Source organism: Pseudopodoces humilis, chromosome 1 (genome assembly GCF_049639895.1).
Source record: "Pseudopodoces humilis isolate 2021_Gansu_Grassland_sample_001 chromosome 1, ASM4963989v1, whole genome shotgun sequence".
NCBI classification, from domain to species: domain Eukaryota; kingdom Metazoa; phylum Chordata; class Aves; order Passeriformes; family Paridae; genus Pseudopodoces; species Pseudopodoces humilis.
Genome location: NC_142200.1, coordinates 62332263 through 62348474, shown reverse-complemented (window position 1 = coordinate 62348474; position 16212 = coordinate 62332263). Strand labels below are relative to the sequence as shown.

Sequence of the window (16212 nt, the reverse complement as noted above, 5' to 3'; positions counted from 1 at the left end):
TATCTGCAAATTTTTTCCATTGATGCAAGGTGAAATTTCAGCATTATAGACCATGTCCAAACTGATGAAATAGCATAGTCTGGGGCTGTTAACAGAAGTAAAAGTGTAGGGAAAAAGGAATGATCATGAGGCAGCTTCTAAAATCTGACAGACTGACTATGCTGTGATGTTTCATACCCATGTAAGACTGAAAAAATAGATAAGAAGGAATATCTTTCAATGCAGAACCCCCAGAACATCTGAGAAAAATTATCCCACAGCTAGTGAAAAATGTGAGAATTGATTTTGCACACTCATCATAGCTAAACACATCTCAAATCTTGAAGTGAAAATGAGTTCAAGGAAGCAAATTCATAGATGATAGATTCTCTGTGGCACTTGAGAGTCTGAGAGACCTCTGATTCAGAAGGTCTTTGCCCATCTGATTACAGGGTCATATAGCAAGAGAAGGATCTCTCTCAAAATGTCCAGTTCCTTTCCACCACTCCCCCATTTGCAGAAAGAACACTGTACCCATGGTACTGCCAGTCTCATGTTCTTACATTCTTAAAAGCCCATTTACCACCTGAGTGAAGGAAGCCTGTGTTCTGACATCCAGAAGTATCTTCTAGTCTCATTTGTTTATTTAAATCTAAGACAAATCAGGAGACAATTCACTGGGAATTTCCAGCCTGGATTCAAACACCAAGGACTTGTTATAAATCACAAGGTTATTGTCATTGTTGTGCCAATAACAAATATCCAGAAAACTTCTGAGCTCTAACAGCTTGAAGACAAATTTGATCATTTCAGTTAACAGTTGAAAAATTAGGTCCACAGAGATTCAGAGAAATAAGAAAAGAATCAGAAAGAAACAAGTCTTTAGTTCTTATTCTCATTTTAAAAAAGAGGTTTACATACACAATCAGACCTTTCTTGTGAACACCTGAGCAATCTATGTTTCTCTGCCTTGGAGCAGGAGGTTGGACTTGATAACCTCCAAAGGTTTCTTCCAACTTAATTCCTCAATTCTGTGATTCTGTTTTCTCAAAGTTCTCACAAATCTGTACCAACCTGGTCCTTTTACAAGCAGAAGATTCTGCAAAGCATTGTTTCTTCATCAATCATTCATTTCAGTCTTTTTCGTTTGTCAGACAGCTTCATCCCTAGAGCTGCACAGACATCCTAAAGCAAATATTCACAACCGCCATGTTGTCCATACTTCTCCACCTGCAAGAAGGCAATTAATTAAATTAGCAACAGGCAACTAAGCAAAATCCATGACCAAAAGGAGAAATAACAACCAGGAACCATGAGATTCAAACTGAGAAAAAATTTCCTATCGATGTTTTTCAGAGAAGAGATTAGAGAGACCTGCACTTTTGGACATCACTGTGTTATTCGGAGATTTATCCCATTTGTGGTTAATCTAAAGGAAGGTGGTAATAAAATGAGGATCATATATGACCACCACATCATTCCAGAGAGAAAACATGAACCTCACTTGGTTTCCTGAAATATTCTATTTGCCATGACAGCTGGAGGGTTGCTCCACCTGTGTGTGAGAGCAGGAAATCAAGGGAAGAAAACAGAAGGTAAGAAAATTGGAAGTAGTAAAAATGTACTTTCAAGGTGCAGAAATCTCTACCTTAAAAACTTCAATGAAGACTTATAGTTGCAACTTATTGAAGAAGAGTAATAAAATATAGTTCTGTAACCACAAGAATGTCATGATCATGGTGCCTCTATGAAGCTATTCTCTCTCAACACTCTTGTTCAACAAGCAGAGGTTCTGACAGGGATAGTCACACACACACACATCCTCTTGTGCTGGCAGATGGCTTTATTTTATGAACTTTCTACCCACAAAACATCTCACAAATTACTTGTTTGTCTTGTATCTGAGTCAGTGAGATGACCAAATGGTAAGAGAGGGCTTTGCCTGCTATGCTTGAGCTCTCAGGAGAGGGAAGTGATTAGCTAAGTCCTGTAACAACCATTTGAGTGCAGCCTCTAATCCCTGCCAAGACCAATAGTTCATGTTGCTTCATAAAAGGACATTCCCTAGTGACCCAAAGACCTGCAACGATGAAGAGTTTATCTGGCTTCCATGTCAGGCCCTTGATTTTTGTTATGCCTTTCACCACCAGATTAAAGAGCTCATTTGTACCCTCTCCTTGTTTCTCTTCATGAATGATACAGTATAATCAAGCCACCTCTCAACCTTCTCTTTAATTAGCAATAAAATTATTTTTGCAAGTCTTTTTTGAATCATCTCTACTTTCAACACTCTTCTAAAAATTGCCACTTTTGTGTGGTATGCAGGATTTTAATAGGACGTTTAACCAGTGTCAGATGCAAGCAATTTCTTGTGCTACTTGCTCTTCACCCGTTCACATGGACTGTAACATTAACCTTTTTTTTTCCCAGCAATACACTGGATTCCACATTGAGTGACATCTATACTACAAGTCCTTGCTGTAGGTCAGGATTGTAGCTTTCCAGGGTGTTGTACCTATTTTTCTATGGAAGATCAATAGAAGCACAGCAGTGAATCGAGATGCATTGGAACCCCTTCTGATAAGGGTAACTCTGCTTTTTCTTTCCCAATCATTTCCAATATTTTGTTTGCTAAATTAATAAAAAAAAAAATTAAAAATAAAAAGTTGCATTTATCTTATAAAAAGAGTTAAAAAGCTGATAATTTAGTCCTAGGAATTCAAGGCTTTGAGCTGTCCTCACCACAGTCAAAAAAGGGGTACATTTGAAGGGTACATTTCACATGCCACAAGGGTGTAGGAACTTCAGAGATCCAAAAGAATGCTCCTTCTTCTCCTTGCTAAATTGTCCAGATCAAGGAAGGCTAGATTTCAAAGAACCCAAAGTGAATGCCTCACCTGTTTCTGTTCAGTGCAGAGGATCTAAAGCAGCCTCCACAGCCCAGCCCTCCTCACAGCCAGCTGTGCTGGCAGCAGCAGGGCTCACAACAGCTATGAAGTGAGAGCATTGACTCACCTTGTGTATGGTGCTGCTGGTGACCTTGAAGCCGTGAGTCAGGGTGAGTATTTGCACTGGGAAGTGTTTTACAAAATGCTATCTGCTTAGAGGAAATCTGTTGTACTGTGGATTGGTTCACTTTTAAGGAACTTTTTTTTTTTTTTTTTTTTAATGTGAAACATGAAATGAAGGGTTGGATTTAGGAATAAAGAGGGAGCTAAAGAATAAACTGCTACTTATATTTTACTTCCTAAACAAATATAGTAGATTTGTTATTGATTTTGAAGAATTCTTGGCTATTTTTATCAATTAGTTGCTCTTAACTCACAGATGTTAATTACCTGTAAGTGCACTGTCTTGCTTATTAGAAGCTTCACATGTGCAATCCATGGCCAACAAATAATGACAACAACTGTGCTCAGCTATTCTCTAACTGGAGCAGGGAACTAAAAGACTATAAACATGGGAGACCTTCTGTGGCACTGCTAATGATTTTGATTATACTTTGGAGTCAGTTATTAGAGCAGGTTTTTCCATTTCCTTTGATTTGGACTGATCATACCACACTTGATTACTGAAAAGAATCATGAGTATGAAAAAGGAGTTGCCACAGTTCTGGCCCCTTTTACTGGTTGCACAAGCAAAACAAACAGTTACAAAGAAGCTGCTTCAGTTTTATTAACTGTAAACATAAACACTTAAACCAGAACACTGTTATTAAAGTTTGTGTCAAGTAGATGATCCACTACTGTTTACTGCTTGTTTCAATGAAATGGAAAAAACAAGAAAAAAACGGAAAAAATAAAAAGAGAGAAAAAAAAAGTAGAAAGAGTGGGTCAGATCGGATTTTTTACTTTGTCTTTTTTTCCCCACTTGCATAATCCTGTTGCTATATGTAACAGCATGCAATGGATCAGGATGCGATTAACAAGACTCATAGTGTGTTCACATCAGGAAATATCTGTTAGCTTTCTAAAAGGAACTGTATATTTCTATTTTTATTAAGTTTGTGATTAAATAGTATTAGGCATAGGAGATTGACTATTATTACAGTTTCCAAATTCCAAACCCCACTCTCTTTCTAATTTTTTCCCCTGATAATGAGTAGCATTTTTATGCTTAATACTTTCTATTTTCACAGTTTAGCAAGCTCTCACAACCATCTCTTTGTGCTAGCAACTTTATTAAAAAAATACAGGATCTGAAGAACAATGCTTAAAGAAAGTAGTTTTAATCTTGAATGTCTGCAACTATACGTTTCAATCGCTCCTTGGTTCTTAACTATGTGATCTGCCTTTTCTCAAAGGTTCTGACTTGTCTGTATTGATAAGGAAGTCAGAGGGAACTGAGAATACCCAGAACTTTGGTAATTATGGCGTTCATACAGGTAAGTGATAGATTTGGATATGTGACTTTCAGTTCTTGTTTTTACTTTTTTTTTTTTTTTCCCAAATGTCTTGCTTCAGGGAGAGATAAATCAGTGATTTAGGGGCCATGAATTTCACTGCTCATTCCCTTTGTTCTGAGAATCAACTTCACAAATACTTGACTGTTTATCTTGACACTCATGTCCAAGTGCCATGGCATTTTTTTCTTTTTTCTTACTTTCTTTAAAATTTATTTGAATTGTTGTCATGGGTTTGGGGGGGCAATAGACAGTGTTTCTCTGCACCTGAAAATTTTCTCTTTCCACTTTAAAGGCAAAACAGCCTTTAAATAAGAAACTGACATTAAGCTGATGCTTACAGAACACTTGTTGTCATGTTGTCCAACAAATGAGTAGATGTAAATTACAAACAATAGGTTTGATATTGCTTTAATTAGTGAAAAATTATGGCATCAAATCAAAAGTTACCAGAATAGATCTAAATTATTATTTAACCCTCAATCAAATTAGGTTCAACAACGTATAATTAATTTTATAATTATGTTATTGTGGCTGTGTCTTCAACCTGATTGGAAAAAAAAAAATGCCCATCAAAGTGCGAGTAAAGGTTTTCAAACTCTGCAACTCCAGGCAGTCATGGACACCTTTTTCCCAGGGAAGTGGCTGGAGGCTGGGGCAGGGTCTGCTTCAGTGCTCCCTCTGCTGCCCTGCTTCTGGCTGAAGCAGTGGGATGAGCTCTGCCCTGATGGATCTGGGAAAGCATTGCTGCAGTAATGGATGAGTGACTTAAAATGTTCAGAGATTTCTTCTTTAAGAACAACAGGAAAGCAGGGGTAGGAAATATTGCTTCTTTTTGGAATGGTTGGTCTTCCCACAAGCTGAGAACAGAACAGACAAATGGTCAACCTTTTGTACTCTTCCAGCACAGGGAGACCTCTTAGCAGATCTCTGGGTTGTCCATGCAGAATTGCAGAGGGTGGTTCTCTAAGGAAGTTAACAGAGCTTTATATGGAAGGTATATTCCTAATATATCTGAATAAACATTTAATAAATGTATCATGTTGCTCAATAGTTTGTACCTACAAGTGAAAAGCATAAGATATTTCAAAAATTAAGTTGGTTTATTGGATTATGGAGACTGGATAAGTATTTTAATCTTGGCTCACTAATTCTCTGAAGAACAGAATTTTGTACCCTGTGTGTCATAACAAAAAATCTCTTGATTTTTTTGTTCTCAATTCGCCTCTGCCTTTGGATAAAATCAAGGAATCTCTAAAGGTATTTAAAAACAAAGAAATACTTTGCAAGTAATCTTTGGTTTAAATATCTAAACTTTATAATACGTTTACTCATGAGCAAGAGGAAAGGTTCAGGATGATGGCTAAAATGTGTGTGTACACATATACACACACTCTATTTTAGCCAATTACATGGAAGTATATACACAGGTATATATACATGTGTGTATATACATATCATAGATATAGATACACATTTCATATTCATATTTTTAAAGACTCATATTATTTAGATTTATTTTCTTCACTGCTATTGCTGTGCCAGTGAACCTGCACAACTGCTATATGCTCTGCAGTGGATAACACAGAACACAACTCTGCTCTTACACATCAACGCTGTTCTTTTTCTTTTTCTTTTTCATTCCTCTTTTTTAATTCCACAAAGAATGCTGCCTTCAGTCAAAACCTTTAATCCTTGTGTCCTATAGCGTTTATGGCAAGAAGTGAGGTCTATTTAGAGAGGCATTTCAATTCTCCCTCAGGCCAAAAGAAAAACATGTTATTTCTAATGCCAGCACTGTGGCCTCATATGCTAGGAAACTAGTGACATTTTGACATAGTCAGGGACAGTTCTGAATTACGTGGCGCTGCTGTTCATAACATAAACTGGAGCTTAAGCACTTAGAGAGCCTTCTCTATATCTGTAACCTTGTTTCTTTGCCAGACAAGTGACTGTCTGCAGGGAATGCAGCAGCGCTGATGTAGTATTCGAGCTAGGCTGCACAATGTGTTTTCTGGGTTACCCCATTGCTATGCACCAGCACTGGCCAACTTCATCATCTGAGCGATTCAAATGCAGCTGCCGTGCTGGGAATACATCACGTACTGGCTCAAGGACTCAACCGCCAACTGTAGGGCATTCCAGCCAAAAGTGGTCAGTAAGTGCTGCGCTGTCGTGGTCACCTTGCTAGCCAAAAAAATGCCTGGCCTGGCCTGGGAAAAAAGACTGTGTGAAGAGACACTGCCATGTTCTGGCTGTGAGATTCTCATTTCTAGTCTCTTCCAGAGATTTTGTTTTACAGCAAATAAGATTTTGGTGTGCAAGCTCGAGGGATCAAAATGTTGTTGAAGAACTTGCAGGTTCATCACTTTTCTGTAAATAACATAAAAAAGCATCTTAGTGTCCATCTTAGTACAGACACAGCAGTGTATTCACAGATTGCACTTTCCTCTTCCACTGGCAGTATCTACTGCTACCAATGTGCTGCTTCCTCTTTACACATGCCTCAGCTGTAGAGTGTTCTTTTAATTTTTCCCTTTATATTCTGACCTTGAGGAAATTTGGTGAATGAAAAAATACCTTCCTCTCTTTTCACAGCTTTTATTGTTTGAAAATCTGTGTACAACACTAGATCCCTAAACCTGTTAGGACAATTCATTTAAAAAACATAAATACCTCTCAGTAAGTTTCGAGTACATTGAATTTATACAAATGTTTCATCTGGAAGCTTGAAGTACTCATTGCATCTCCTGGAGTACTTCATTGTGCTTTCATTTCCTAGGCAACCCAAAGTCTCTGCATCATCTTCATTGTATTCTAAAGCAAGAATGGACTACAGAGTCTGTTGGACTCAGCATCTTGAAATTTCCTAGCCTTAATCTTAATATTTTTATTTTAGTGAAAAAATATGAAATAGCAACAAATCACATACATTTTATCCTGAGCACACAGCAGATGCAGCAGACTTCACAGTTCATTGGACACCTTTAAAGACCAGGAGATAATTGTGAAAGTAGTCACCAGGCAGATATACTGCTTTGATATTGTAAATGAAATCTCATCTTTGAACAGGATAAATTTCTTCAGAATATATTATGGAAGACCAGTTCCTCTAGTAACATGTTGCTGTAGCCAAGGCAGCCAAGACCAGTTCCTCACTGCAACCATGCTACAGAGAATTGCAGACAGAGAGAACTGAGGTAAGGAAGTAAGTTTTTCTCTATGGATAAGGCTCTCGGATTACTTGTATGACCTGGTAAGCCTGGGGAGTAAGCTCCACTTTTGGCAGGAATAAAAATTCTAGTTAGTTTTGTTTGGGGAGGTTGTTTGTTTGTTTCTTTTCCCACTTTGCTCTGATTTTGATGAAAAGTAATAAAACTGCATAGTAATGGAGGATGATTCTATATTCTGCAGGAAATGGGTGTACACAAAAAAAAAAAATAGCAAGGCAGGCAAAGCTAAAATGACCATCCTATTACATAGGATTAAATGGTGTACTTCTGTAGGTGTATATGATTTATACAGGTATTTATGGGTCTTTTTTCTTCTCCTGGATATACTAATTTTAATAATATTTTCAGATATTTTAAAAGTAATTCTGAAATATAACTATTTCATATGATGTTTTGATGAGATTAGATTAAATTACAATATTTCAAATGTATCAAAGTATCTCCAAATATTTGCTGTTGTTTTAGTCAAGATATATCATTGAAAGAAATTCCTTGATATTACTTCCCCCTTCTTGACTTTGTGTCTCAGTAGAAAATGTTGTTTGATATGCGATGAAACTTTTGCTCTTTTTGCATGCAGAGTCTTGTTATCAAAAAACCTGGACATAACCATTTGATAGTTTTTTTCCCCCTACATGCATAGAGGAGAGACCATACCCCAAGTTTTCCTCCCATCCACCCAAAAAGGAATATTTTTAAATTTCATGGGGCTCAATCACTTTAATTTTTAATATAGCGGTACCATAAATCAGCTCTGTATTCTATAAAAATGCCCGTATTAAGTACTGTAATATTTGTCTTTTTGGGTAATTTTAAATATGTTCTTCAAACCTCACTTTCTGGGGTTGTCGGCTTTAGCATATGTAATGCTTTATAATAAGGGAAAATAAAACCCATTTTATACTTAAACAAAATTTTGAAAACTTTTAGAGATCAGTAAAGATGTAGAGTGGCAAAAGCAGAGAATTTCACTGAGGTGGTTTCCAGTGACTGAGTTATTTTTTCCTTTAAAAAGTGCATCTTTTAAAGTATTCTGAAAGAGGCACATGAACTGGCTGGTAAATGTCATAATTGTAAAATCTCTTCATACAACAACCAATTACAAGTTCTTTAATTACTCGTTTGTGCTCCAGAAAGGGTGGATTTATGCTTCCTTAAAACTATAATTATCTTGTCTTCATTCCTGACAGTAAGTATATTGTGTAATATGAGCTCACACTGTGGGAATATGAACATGCAACTTTCTGGCTTATGACTTATATAGTAAATGAAGTTAAAATAACAAGAACCTTAATCACATCATACTATCTAGGTCACTTAAACTAGAAAATGATGTATTGCAAAAGACACATAGATGACCCTATGGTTCAGAAAGGGTTGGATAGACTTGACTACTTTATGCCTGTGCTCTAAACCACAGTCAGAGATTTACTTTTCTTATTCTAGGGCATAATTATGAGGGTTATCCAGTGGTGGTACAAAACAAATCATAAAGGGTTTCTTGATTTCATATGTGAGAAATAAAAAAGTGACCCTTCTCATAAATTTGCAATTAAAGTAAATGACTTCTCACACAACTTATTATCAAGATGAATTCCTCACTTTTGTGGTTATTTACTCATCTGAATCAGTTTTTATCGGTATATGCTGTCATAAGTAAACATAGCTTTTCCAGAGGTTCTTACAGGGGAAATCACAAGCAGCTACCATGAAGTATTATATTCTAAAAAGGGATGAAGTGCATATTTGAGATTAGTATGAAAATTCTAGCTTTAATAAAGGTAACATTAGTATTTAGAAAACTGAGTTATAAAGAGGGGGAAATGAGGGTAGGTTATTTTTTTTGTCTTTTTATTTACTGTAAAACCTTATTTCAGGATAATGATGACATTCTTGACAGTACTTGAGTGTGTTTATATCTTAAATCCTGATCTTTTTCTTACTTTTGTAGCCAGCCAAGGAATTGAAGCATAAATTTATTATTAAAGAACATAAAATTCAGAATTATTACCATTTCAGAGGACTCAAAACAAACCCAGCCTCCCTCTTCCTTAAATTCTTACTTAAAAAAAAATAATTTAAATAAAAGTCAGAAGAAATGATGCTTTAAAGTGCAAAGAGAGGAACTCTTTACTGGTATTATTTTTTCATCACGTTTCACTTCTGAACAAAGGCCCTGGAGAAGGAGAGGGTAGGGAGTGCAGGGTTATGGATGTCTGTGGCCTGTGAACTACGGAAGAGGCTGGAGGGAGTAGAAGAATCATTGGTGTCAAGACAGAAAGAAAACTTACAGTTAAAGACTGAGAAATATACAATGAAGCTTTGTTGCTTTCAAGTCAATGAAGTAATCTAAGAGCTTTCAACAGTTACGTATCTTGCATAAAACAATAGCTCAGCACATCCGGCCTTCTCATTGTCCTAGACCTCAGCCTCACTGGCAGGGAAAGCTGCCTCGGCTGTGGGATCTCTTCTGCTGGAGGAGGCTGCACAATGCTTGCACAACTGTAAAACAGGGAACCAGCGAACGTGTTGCTTATGGCTGGAGACAAGTTACTAAATAATAACATTTTCTTTTGTATCTATTGGGTTTTGCAGTGAGAATGACACAGCTTAGGTGTCATCAAAGTCAGGAAGCTTAGCAAACCAGCTTGGTAGTTGAGCAAAGAGGCAGCTGAAGGAGATGAGTGAATGCAAACAGCTGAGTGATCAGGACTATAATGAAAGAAGCTCAAATACAGCCTCTTCCAGACTTCAGTGAGGACACTGTAGAATAGCATTTGCAGCACTGAGCCACGCAGGGAGAGGCAGGTTATCTGATAGAGAGCAATTGTTCAGGTAATTGTGGTAGTATTTGGCTAAATCTCATGAATGTTCTATTAAATATAGGTTTGCTTTGGTGGATGAGCTGCAGGTCGTTTTCAAAGCTCTTATGAATGTCTGTGATCCTTGTTCTCTTGGTAGAATAATTAATTACTGTGACTCTGATGATTGTGGTTTTCTCTGTGTCCAGTACCATGTTCCAGCCAAGGGTTATCCCATGCTCTCGTAATTCCTGTGCAAGCCTAGGAGGAAAGTGGCTAAGAAATAGAGAGCAGGATTTTAGGTTCCCATCTAGGGAAGAAATTAGCAAATTTCTACTGGAGCCACTGTTGGTATGATTGCAACCGTTTAGATAATGGTCAAGATGGTTTGTGAATGATAAAATAGTCAAGAGTAATATGCATTCTGATGATAATAACACAGAAACTTAATTCAATGCTAATAAAGGGGTCTGACCACCATCAGTCTGGTATATCACTCCTTAAACTGGGAGACTTGCCATTAGCTTGCCTGCCAGGAATTACTACACCACATAGCAGAAGAATATGAAGAAGAATTCAGAGATATTTTTTTATAAATTCTCATGGAAGCTTAATTAATGCTACATTTTCATTCAAAGTTGTAATGACTTCTAGTGAAGAAAATATAGAAAAATGCATTTTTAAATGCTTGGAAATGTAGCATGTAGACTATTTAGTGGTGTAAATTATGCCAATAGAGTGTGTGTGAGCTTCACTTTCACCAAGTAGCCATAAATTTTCCACTCAGTTGACTGAAGTGAAATTTACAAAAAAGGCTCAAAATTGGTCACATACAAGCCACTTCCTCTACAGTCCTTTGGTGTTCATGGTGTTTGAGAATCTGAAAAGCAAAAATCTTTGGAAAAGGTATGTACCAGGTACAGCAGCACTCAAATTCAAAACATGAGTGCAAAGGCAGAATCAATTCAGCTATTTAAGTAAGAACATGACATACAGTTAAGATGACTTCAGAGAAAAAATGTAAATAGGATTAAGAGATGAAAAGCAGTAAGGAATGGAAAATTGGAGACCTGTGCTGGATACAGTAGCACTCAATAAGGAAAGAAGTTTCCATGTGAACAGTAAGAAATGGTTAATCTGCTGCAAAGTTATGACACTTCCAAAACTCTATACTTTGCACTCCTATCTCCTCATGTAATATATCCTCTGAGATGTATCATACCAACACAAGTATTTCAGTGTGCCAAAAATGAGCTTGGTGTGGACTAATTCCCTCACCTATATCCCTGTGAAGCTTTAGAAAGAAGCACTTATGGAACTGGTATGTGAACTGCCCTGATGAAGTATTTAAGATAATTTTACAAAGCAGTTGGAAGCATGCTCTGTCCTGAGGGCATCAGATCTTATGTGGCAGTGCTCACATAATTATACTAAGATGGATTGCCATATCACTCCCTGGGCCTCTGCCTGGAATAAATCCCACATCCAGCTAGAGAAAGTAAAATGTGACTTGCAGGACTGGCAGGAATCTTATTACATCCCAGAACTCTAAAGAGGGACCCAAAGCTTTTCAATCACTGGTTTCTTTTAAGTGTCACTGAATTTTAGCCTCATCAGAAAATTCTAGTGATAACCACAATAAAAAAAATGTGGTTGAGATATTACTTTTGAGTTGAGCTGTCCCCCGAAACTACCTGTCCCACATCTCTGGTATTCCTTAAACTAATGACAGCACATCTGTAATTCTGTGACTTTTTCTCAATGTGAGGTTTTTCTGAGGCTGAGGTTGCTGTATTCACACCCTACTCCACAAATATATTTTGACAAATTATCACCAGAGCATTGGTGACAATGGTAAAAATGCATTGCATAGTTACTGAACAAGTATGGATTCAAAGCCAGATAAAGGTATGAGATCCTTGCAAAAAAAGTATCTTTCACATGCTGAAGAAACAGAAAGCCTTTGCACTTTACAGATGAAAAGCTGTACTATTTTAAACTGTAATTCTGTACAGCCACAGAATTCAAATTAGAAATCACCATCTCTCAAAACTTATTGAGCTGGAATGTACAGGACAGCACTCAGGTTGCAACTTGAGTTTTACTCTTCAGCACATAGGAACTGTCAGAATCTGAGTCCTGGCTGATGTTCCAAGAAAAGAGGCCAAAGACTAAATAGGACTGAGAACAGGTTCTTTCTTCCCTGTAAATAGACAGGGTGCAGGCTGCTGAAGCAGTTTAAGATTGCTGATGATAATCAGCATTGTCATGCTCAAAGAATGAAAGAGTCACTTAATTTTCCAGGTATGCCAAACACCTTTGACAGTTCCACTGGAGCTGGATGTGTTGTGAAGAGCAACTGCACCAAATGCAGGCACATTACTGGATGTAGCTGTTCATTCAGCTAGGAAGAAAAGTCTGAGAAAGAAGACCAAGACACTAATAAATCTGTATTTCCTTCCGTACTTTTAATTGTGAAAATCAGATTTTACGTAAGTTTACAGAACTTCTTCCTTTCTAAAACTCTTTGCCTCCTGTTATGACAAAAGTTATTTAGATAATCTCTAGTGGATTTGCCTTCAGTTCTACTTTTCTAAAAGTAGCAAAATAGACTATTTGTGTTGTGCAGAATTTTTCCTGTTCCTTTATTATAATTCTAGAAGTGGCTAAAGCCTTCTTCTGAAAGTCTAGAGCCTAAAGGTCTTCTTGAAAACAGTAGCACTATCTACGAAACATATTTAAGATTAAAAGATCATATTAAATATATTTCTACAGTGAAATAATACTGTAAAGATGAAAGAAAGAATATTGTTTTCTAAAAATAGAAGCCTTGCAAAAATATTACCTCTGTCCTCACCTCACTTTTTCTCCTCAACACAAAATATATCCCACTTTTAACCAGTATTCTAACCCCATCTTTCAAACATAACTTTCACACTTAAACAGCCATCAAAATTGACTGGGAAAAGACATATTTCTCAGTTGTAGTACATCAATTTGTTCCTATTTTGATGCTGATGAAAGCATTATCAGTCTTGTCTGTACATGTTCGTTTGCCCCAGTAACCCTCTCCTCAGGAGGGTGGATCTGGCTCCTGCCTCTGTGGTGCAGGTCCTATGGTGTGGTGCTGTTGGATGGGCAGATTTGGAGAGCCTGGCAAAGTCCTCGCTCCACTGGGCAGAGCCATTACATTTCTGCTGAGCTGTGCAGCTCCAGGGAGGAATATTCATTTGTGTCCTTTTCAGGCAGTATTAATTGGTCCATGAGGAGTGCAGCACTGACCTGTCTCTACTGCCTGCAGATCTTCAGGACGGTCAGAGCATTGCACTGCACTGAATGACGCTGCACAGCTTTCCTGCTTCAGCAAGGGCTTCTTTCAAATAGTGGCACACGACCTGAGGACTTGTGCTGGACTTGGAAAGGATCATGTCAATGTAAAATCTAATCAGCTGATGACCTGCTGTCAGGGCACCTCCCTCTCACAGGCTGTGGATACTACCATTGACAAAAACCAGGCTGATGTATTGCTCTTGCAAGTTGCCCATGATGAAAAAATTTCTTGTACAATTCTGTGTGCATTGTATAGCAGTAGTAGCCACAGACCAAACATTGTGATCCAATTACAATTTAACTTGTTCTAACACTTAGCAGTTGAGAAAGGGTCAAGATGTCTCAAAAGATCTGAATCAATACATTCCTTTTTTCGGCTGATCAAATATTGTTCCAAATGTAACTCGACAGATTCTGGCCCATGTGTACATGACAACCAAAGGCTCATGGGCAGTGAATAATTTCACTTTCCGAATTTTTTTTTCTTGACAGTTTCCTCAGATATCTTTCATCCACCTTCTCACTTCACCACTGGGTTTCATATTTCTCAAAAAAAACCCCCAAACAGATCCACACATTTTATACATATTCCAAACTACAGACTATTAGCCTCAGGGAGATCTTATGCCTTTCCTTCCTTGAACCAGTTTAAACATGGTGAAAGCATGCCTGTTGTGGCTTTTTTCTGTCATACTGATATGCTCTTGAACCTTTCTGGCTATTTTGTCATGGGAGATTGCAGTATTCACTTTGAAAAGTAAAGAATTCAGGAGACAAACACAGAGAAAATATCAACTACAGAGTCACAAAGTTCCAACAGTAATATGATGAAGCATATCAGAAAATTTTTTTAGCAAATTAAAAATAATGAGCAAAACTAAGTAAAAACAATAACAATAAGAACTTTCTTGGAAAGTGATTGTTAAGTGACTTTCTGTGTAAAAATTTTGTTTACAAATATTGAATATTTAATCAAGAAATATTATTCTACTGAAATGAAAGAATTTATTATGAATTAGTACAATATGAATTTTTTATAATTTCAATGTATTGAGCAAACTGAACCGATTTTGTTTTCACATTAGCATTGTATCTGCCTGTGCTAGGATATCTGCATCTCAAAGAAGCTATGTCGACCACTCAGGCTTCAGAAGCTCTTCTCCCTCAGAGGCAAAGCTTCTTGGTGGGTCCCTGTCTGGCATGTTGGAAATGACATTCTGTGTGGGAAGAGTCTGAAGTGCAGAGAGCAGTGGGAACCCAGCAGCTCTGAACCACAGTCCAGAGGGTGCCCTGCAGGACCATGAAGTGCAGGAGGGATGAAATGTTTTCTGTCCAACAAACTGAAATGAAAACATTTTGACTCTCTGGTGTTTCAATGCTTTCTGTTGATAAAAAATAAAATAAATAGATATAATTCAATATTTTTAAAATAAAATTAGGCATGGTTCCTCACTCTGTATTTCTTGGTGTTTTAAGGTGAAGGTTGAAATTCATTAGTAGAAATTCTGTTTTTCTGATTTGTTTGACTTCATTTGTGATCAAAAAAGAAAAAAAGAAACTTTATTTTTTCATGTCTATGTGAAAAATGGATCTCTTCCCTCATAATATTCCTTTGTTATGTAATTCTTGAAGTAAAAACTTCCTCTGGAAAACTTCATGACTGATTTAGATTAAATGTCTTCCTCTACAGCTGACTAACAAAATCCACTAGACATTGAACATGTTTCTTAAGGACATGAACTTCAACTGAAGTTACATACGTAAATCTGAGGTAGGATTCAGTTCAGTTCACAATATATGTGGAATATTTTCATAAATGCACTAGGTAAGTGATAAATTAAATCCAAAGATGCAATAACAACAGAAATTGGAAAGAAAAAAAAGAAAGTTGAATTTTTCTTCATGCAGCATATTATTTCTTGCCATCCAGACCCTTGAAAATTAGTTATAAGAAGAGATGTAGTTAGAGAAAGTTATTTTCAAAAGCAACTGTTGTTTCTCTTTTATTTTCAAACAGTCTTATCCCTTTCTAATTCATGTTTTTCTTCTGTTCACAAAGTAGGACCAAGTAGTCATGAAATAATAAAAGCTTTCCTTTTTACATCATTAATGTTGTTACCTAAGTTGTGAGCTGTGTTTTGTTACAAAATAACAGAGTGAGATGTTTAGCAGCAATTAATAGTTACACCCTTGCTTATTTACAAAAGAACCTGTTATACTTTTAGTTCATATTAAAGTATTCTTTATAGCAGTGGTGTGACCTTTGCCAAGAAAAAAAAATGCTGAGTCCTATACAACTAGTAACTGATGAGAAAGTGGAATCTTTCTTTCTGCCAATTACAGACAGTAATTGCCATGTAATGAAGTTAATGTTTTGTAGAATTTACAACCTGATATTAATGGTGTTTCTTTGCCACCCTCTCTTATCCAACTTAATTTTTGCCCAGCTTTTTCACTACAAAAGAAA

The 16212-nt window shown here is 36.9% G+C and overlaps 1 long non-coding RNA gene across 1 annotated transcript; it reads left to right on the top strand.

Annotated features, from left to right (window-relative positions):
* The first annotated feature begins 2939 nt into the window (after window positions 1-2939).
* Window positions 2940-14438, top strand: LOC148185106 (uncharacterized). Its single transcript, XR_015774011.1, has 5 exons — window positions 2940-3037; window positions 4283-4363; window positions 7454-7581; window positions 12720-12907; window positions 13717-14438. It is a non-coding gene; the product is annotated as an uncharacterized LOC148185106 (long non-coding RNA).
* The last annotated feature ends 1774 nt before the right edge of the window (window positions 14439-16212 follow it).